This window comes from Electrophorus electricus, chromosome 5 (genome assembly GCF_041902795.1).
Source record: "Electrophorus electricus isolate QZ-2024a chromosome 5, ASM4190279v1, whole genome shotgun sequence".
NCBI lineage: Eukaryota > Metazoa > Chordata > Actinopteri > Gymnotiformes > Gymnotidae > Electrophorus > Electrophorus electricus.
In genome coordinates, this window is record NC_137501.1 from 31,755,514 (window position 1) to 31,762,165 (window position 6,652).

General features: G+C 44.9%; 1 pseudogene; it reads right to left on the reverse strand.

Moving 5' to 3' along the window:
- Nucleotides 1-416: 416 nt before the first annotated feature.
- On the reverse strand, nt 417-1,654 carry LOC113567628 (gamma-crystallin M2-like; annotated as a pseudogene).
- Nucleotides 1,655-6,652: the final 4,998 nt, after the last annotated feature.

Consider the following 6,652-nt stretch of genomic DNA (forward strand, 5'->3'; position numbering starts at 1 on the left):
AGTCCCACCACATGAAAACTGAATTGCAGGCAGGAGCTTCTCACCTGATAACATTAACGAAAACAGACAAAGACATGAACGGCACCTGGAAGGTCAGACGAGTCTGTTTCCAGTCCCAGATTACAGGAGAATGAGGTCAAATCCCCAGGAACAAAGCACATGGTGATCGACATGTGTTACATCTTTAAACACAAGTCACATTCAGTCCGGATGCTGCTTTACTTACCGTTTATGAATTAAAGAAACAAATGTACTGATTCATCTTTGTTTTCTTTTTAAATATTTATTTGAAATTAGTAAAGACAAGTCAAATTTATTTCTATAGCGCTTTGTACAATAGATGTTGTCACAAAGCGGTTTTACAAATATCCAAGACCCAGCCCCCAGAGAGCAAGCCAAGGGTGATAGTTGTGAGGAAAAACTCTCTAGAGCACGAGGAAGAAATCTTGAGAGGAACCAAGGCTCAAAGGGGGCCATCCTCCTCTGGCTGACAACGGTCACTTACCTAAATTACCTCCAGATACACTTAGTTTACATGAATTTTAATACCAGGAGTCCATGATACATCTCATTCTCACGAAATTCATGCCACCCCAGTTCCTGAAGTTCCTGTTCTCCCCAGGACTGAAATTCCACATCCTGCCCCTGTAGTGGGAATGCTCGTACACGAGACAGTGTTCGTCCATCACCCGGCAGGACATGCAGCCGCCGGAACAGCGGTAGTGATCCGTGAAGGGATCGCAGTCATCCGTCATCTCCATCATCTGACCCATGATGTTCTCCCTGTCATAGATCCTCATTCTGTAGGATCCTCTGTGCTGTTTCGGAAGAGAAAAACATTTTCACGCTCGGTGGGAAGGTTTGTAAGTTACAGTGAGAACTTTCTGTTAGTCGGCTGGAATAGTCGGACCCGAGGGGTCGCGCAGGGAGCTGAGGTAGTTACTCATCTACCCCATGTTCCCTATCCCACATGTTCTTGTCTTCCTGTCTTCAGGAAGGAGCTGTTTCCCGTATAGTTGGGGCAGTCGTACCCCATCCAATCGCTGCCCTCCACTCGTAGTAACAGTCACCTGTGCAGTCTTAGGACTGACCCAAGAAGTTCATGTCCTCATAGAAGATAACCTGTTTGGCTAAAATAAATGAAAAATAAATTTCAATCATAACAATACCTACACATCACACTACACACAGTTCACTACACACAGTACACTACAAACATCACACTACACATCACACCACACACTGCACAATACACACATTACACTACACACAGTTCACTACACATCACACTACACACAGTACACTACCCATCACACCACACACTGCACAATACACACATTACACTACACATCACACTACACACATCACACTACACATCACACTACCCATCACACCACACACTGCACAATACACACATTACACTACACATCACACTACACTACACATCACACAGTACACTACACATCACACCACACACTGCACAATACACACATTACACTACACACCACACACTGCACAATACACACATTACACTACACGTCACACTACACACAGTACACTACACATCACACTACACATCACACCACACACAGTACACTACACATCACACTATCCATCATACTACACATACTCATGTGGTGTTCACCTTGACCATTGTGTCGGCTGGTTGACCTGGTTAGTTCATCACTGTGTCTCACACAGTTCACTGGGTGAACTGTCACCCTTCAGTGTGTCGTACAGTTAAAACTCCTGAGTGAGTCCCACAGGAATGTGGCTGTCCTCTTCATTCCCACGAGACACAACCTCCACAACACTTTACTGCCAATGCTATTGGCAAAACAACGCATGACAAATCGTCCAGGCCTTTTCTGGAAACTGTGTTATGGTACTTTTATTCCACAGAGGGCATGTGTTTCCGTTTTTATGTGAGTGACTTTTATCTGTCCCCCCACAATCGCTTTCTTTCTTTTTCTGCATGCTGCCAGAATGACTAATTTGGTGCTGGTACAGAGAGTCCTTTTCAACTTTTGCCAAAAAAGCTTGTCTAAGCATTAAAAACGCACCTTGCTGATCTGATGTGCGTTGGTAACCCTTCCTCTCTTAAAGCGTACACACTTTACACTCCTCTACAGCATTTCAGCACTCTCTGCTGTCATGGTTACGGTCGTTTGGACCAGTGGTTCAGGTGTGTGTGTGATCTCTGTAGTATACCATTCTTACATGCACTGCCACTGCAGACTATGTGTCTTATAATGTGTATATATATAATGATGCACACTACTAAGGTAGAGGCAGATTTTATTGATATCTGAACAGTCACATTAATACTGTCCTCTACATCTGTTCCCAAGGATCTCTGCTGCGGTTGGTTTAAAGGAAGCAAGGGCCTAACTGGGCATGTCTTACGGCCTTGCTATGATTTCTGGGTAATGTAGGAATTTGTGCTTATCTAGAGGGTAAATCAGTACTGTAAAAGAGAACTACAATAATCTATAAGAACAGACAGTATTTGCAGTATTTTACACTCTGTAGTAAGTATTGCACCTGTATCTGTGGGCTGTTAGTGTTGCACATCCGAAAGGGCAGGGCTTTGCATGTACACCTCTTATGTCAAATGGTTTGATCCACAGTGCTGAATATGAATTCTGAAATCTCTGAATCCAAGAGCCAGAGAAATATCATGATCCTATTTTATTTTTCAACAGAAATACTTTGTACAAAGTTCCTACATTTTTAGTCAGTAAAACTGTGGTTTTTGACTCTTAATGTGCCTCCTAACCTTGCCTGTGGTCACACCCTCACAATAGAGAACTATAATATGCACTTGTTTGACTGTGAGCCTTTTTGACTTTCACATTTACATTTTTTTTTTGTTGTTGTTGTTATGATCACACCACAGGTCTTACAGGAAGTCATACTGGAAGTCTCTGCTTGTGGTAAAGCTATTTTCTCTCCCACAGTGTTCCTCATAAGGAACAGGAGACGGCAGGTTAGGAAACCCTGGCACCAGTTCTGGACTCTCAGGACTGGAGCTCAGTGGATATGTTATTGCCCTGGCACTGGATCTGGATTCTCAGGACTTCTCAAGACTTCTCAGGACTTCTCAGGCCTGCAGATCTGCTAAAACCATCAATGTCACCACACTTGTTAATTCAGCTTGCTAAGTGTTTTTTAACAAGTTTGCAAAAATAGATTCTTGCACTGAAAAACTGATTCTTGCGCTGACTCTGGAATAAAGATGGTGTTAAATGCCTGCATCACAATAGGGTACGATTACATGCACTGGCATACCACAATGTGCTTTAATTTGCAGGCTTGTAAAATGTTAAAAAAAACACACAAATCACTATGCTGGTGAATAATCTGAACAGATGACAGTCTGATCACAATAGTCTGATCACAACTCCAACTGCTGCCACAGACATGAACCTTGAAACTTGTTGAGAGGTGAAATATCCACCTGAATCAGCAGGTGTTGAATGTGTGTGTGTGCGTATTTACCAGGATCCCTGGAGAGAGTGGTTTTTGCTACCCTTTCTGCAGAGAACGTAAGTGAATCACATTTAAATTAAATTGTCAGGATCAGAAGAGAAAAGGCTGGAGCAGCAACAGGCTGTGTATTGATCCAACATCATCTGACAGCACATTTTAATGTGAAACCAACGGGAGTTTGTTGAATGTGTGATGAAACAGAGCTGGACTTGCTGAGGTGCAGCTGAGGAAGTCACCAAACATGTTTCACAACTGCATCGTGCTGATATCTGGTCTGGTCAAAAACTACATTTTAACCTGACTTCAACACGTCAAGAAAACTGATGTCCGTGTTCTTTCCATCTGTTCACCCACGACAAAATGATAACAAAAACAAAGCAGCAGACTACACCCACTAACATACACACAAGGCTTTGGTGCTGTTCCTCTGTATGTGTGTTTTCAAGAACGGGCAATTACACACGTGGGTCTGAACTTGAGGTGTGTCTGGTGTGTGTGTGTGTGTGTGTGTGTGTGTGTGTGTGTCAGGTCATGAACACCTTCACACATGCCTGGCAGTGTAGGGTTGACTCTGAGCACTTTCTGATGCTTGGTTCCCTATATCACAGAAATCAAGAATTCAGAAGCGAGTGACTATTGATTTAAGTGTTTCTTTCAGTCATGACAGTTCCTGTCTGCTTGGAGACCAGAGAGAGAAGAGCTCACGTGTCTGTCAGTAAGTGTTGCGATATAAGAGCACACACTTGGTGTTACATCAGCTCATGCTACTGGATATAAAGAAGAAAAAAGTGACCCTATAAAAAATGGATCCTCCTTTAATTCTTTTCTGAAGATATGCGTATACACTCACTCACCTTCAGAGGGGTGTGACGTGTGCACACATCCAGGTTAAGAGAGTGTCAGGTCTGGACCTTCTTCACGTGCTCAGCTGACAGGGAGCAAGGAAAAAGTCATTCTCCATTGACAGATAACTGTGATCTCCGACTTGCAGAGCCAGCGTTTCTGAATGTGTGATCACACTGATGGAATAACAACAGAGAAAAAGAGAAGAATCCAGCCTTCTTTTGTAGCCTGCGTGTTGTCTGGAGCACAGACCTGATCTGGGGACGGGATGGATGTGGGAAGAGGTGTCCGTGAACCCGTCACATGTGTGAGGCAAAGCGCTATGCACCGTCGCGGCCTTGCAGAGGAAGACAGACGAAGAACCGGATCAGTTAAATGGGGAGATTACTAAAAGGCAGACGCGCCGGTAACCACGGTAATGGCAGTAATGACAGATTAATGACGGTAATTGTGTCTACGTTAAAATAACTACTAAAAAGAACACAACTACGCCTCATAGACCAAACACAAACTCCACCATATGTTTAATGCATATAAATGTATTAAACAACATGCCTCTCCCTCTCTCTCTCTCTCTCTCTCTCTCATACCTGCCTTCCTCTCTGTCTCTCTCTCTCTCTGTGTGTGTACTTTGGCTCTTCTGCTGTCATGGCCAGTGTGTCCGTCTCCTTTTTGAGGTCATGTTGTGAACACAGGAGCCATGTGGAAGCACTGTGCCTCACACACAGGCCTGTCCTCACAGCGGTGACGCCCACATGGGAATGACACAGCGCTAGCTGCTGAGCTGATAGGCCTGTCAAATGCATTGCCATGGCGACACAGCTGTCACTACTGGGTGGAGAGTGGTTGATACCCAAAACAACCCAGCCAGCAGCAGTGAGAGAGATGTGGAGGGTAGCTCAGTCCCGCTGGTGTCTTCCTCTACGCCGCGCTGATGACTAATGAATAGAGGCTGAATGGGTATATGAATTGTGCTGAAGCACATGTAAAGCTTATGTAATACACACACTTTTCTGATGTTTTACACACACACACACACACACACACACACTCACACAGAGGCCTAAGGATTTTAGAGTGTGATGAGGTGTTTGTGCTGTTGCTAGAATCACACTATTGTCTGTTTCCTTTGACTTCAGCCCATGTAAATCACCTTGACTTGCTGTCGAGTGTGAAACGGGTTACGTAAGTAAACTTGAACTTGAATGCTGTTCCAGGGTCTGTTGGAAACATTCCTCAAGCGTTGGGGTCGGAGCCACAAATGCCCTTATCACCAATGAGACACAAAAATGCCCCCATCACCACAGGGAAACACAAATGCCCCTATCGCAAGATTTGTGTGTGTGTGTGTGTGTGTGTGTGTGTGGCCTCCACCATGGACATGTGAAGATAAACCACACAGCCGAATGAGCGCTCTTCTGTCTGTGCTCAGTGTCCTGCAGGCCAGCAGGACTGTGGACTAATTCACAACCCAAAACATGGAAAACTGGACCAGAGTCCATACCATGCTGTGCACAGGGGAGACCAGACACCTCCACCTGCTGCACCTGTCAGAGGGAGCTCCATCTGTGTGCCCTGCACTGCTGAGATCCAACCCTACAGTATCTCCCCTGCTGCACCCTGAGTCACTGCGTACCTCAACTAGCTTTCAAAACCTAGTTTGTTTTCCATTCCTTATGCACGTGCGTTTCCTGCACAGGCATTCGCTCATCCTGTTTCTCTCTGGCCGCCAGTTTAACTTAGCGTGCCTTTACTAGCTCAGAACAAAGGCCAATGGTCCAATGTCTACCTTCCTCCGACTCCACCTGTCTGTCAACAAACATGAAACTTCCACAGGCGCTCCGGTGCATCGGGGTCGTCACCGTTCGCTATCGAGCTTTGGTGAGAGGAAGTGGGGTTCCGTGAGCTCAGTGAAAGCGCACGAGGGAAGAAACCCGCAAAACCACATCAATCATTGATCCGTGCGCACGTGCGCCTTTATCTTTCTTAACATTTACTGTGCGTTTACTGGTCTGCAAAATCGTGCACGTTCTTTTTTTAGACACATAAACATTAACATTAGAAATCGCGTGATAGTTTTATTTAACTGCTTGTACTTGTTCAGAATTTTTTTTTTTTTCCGGCAGTCTACCAGCACGTTTCTTTCAACAGCGAATTCGACGTCGCGCACGCAAAGAAATTTCTGGTGGCGAGTTAAGCGAGCGTGAAGTACAAATTTGGCAGCAGCTTTCAGCTCACGTGTCAGATTACTTAGCTACTTCCACGCGCTCACCTGGGGCGTTTCAGTAAGAATAGGCTGCAGGTGCAGAAATCACGT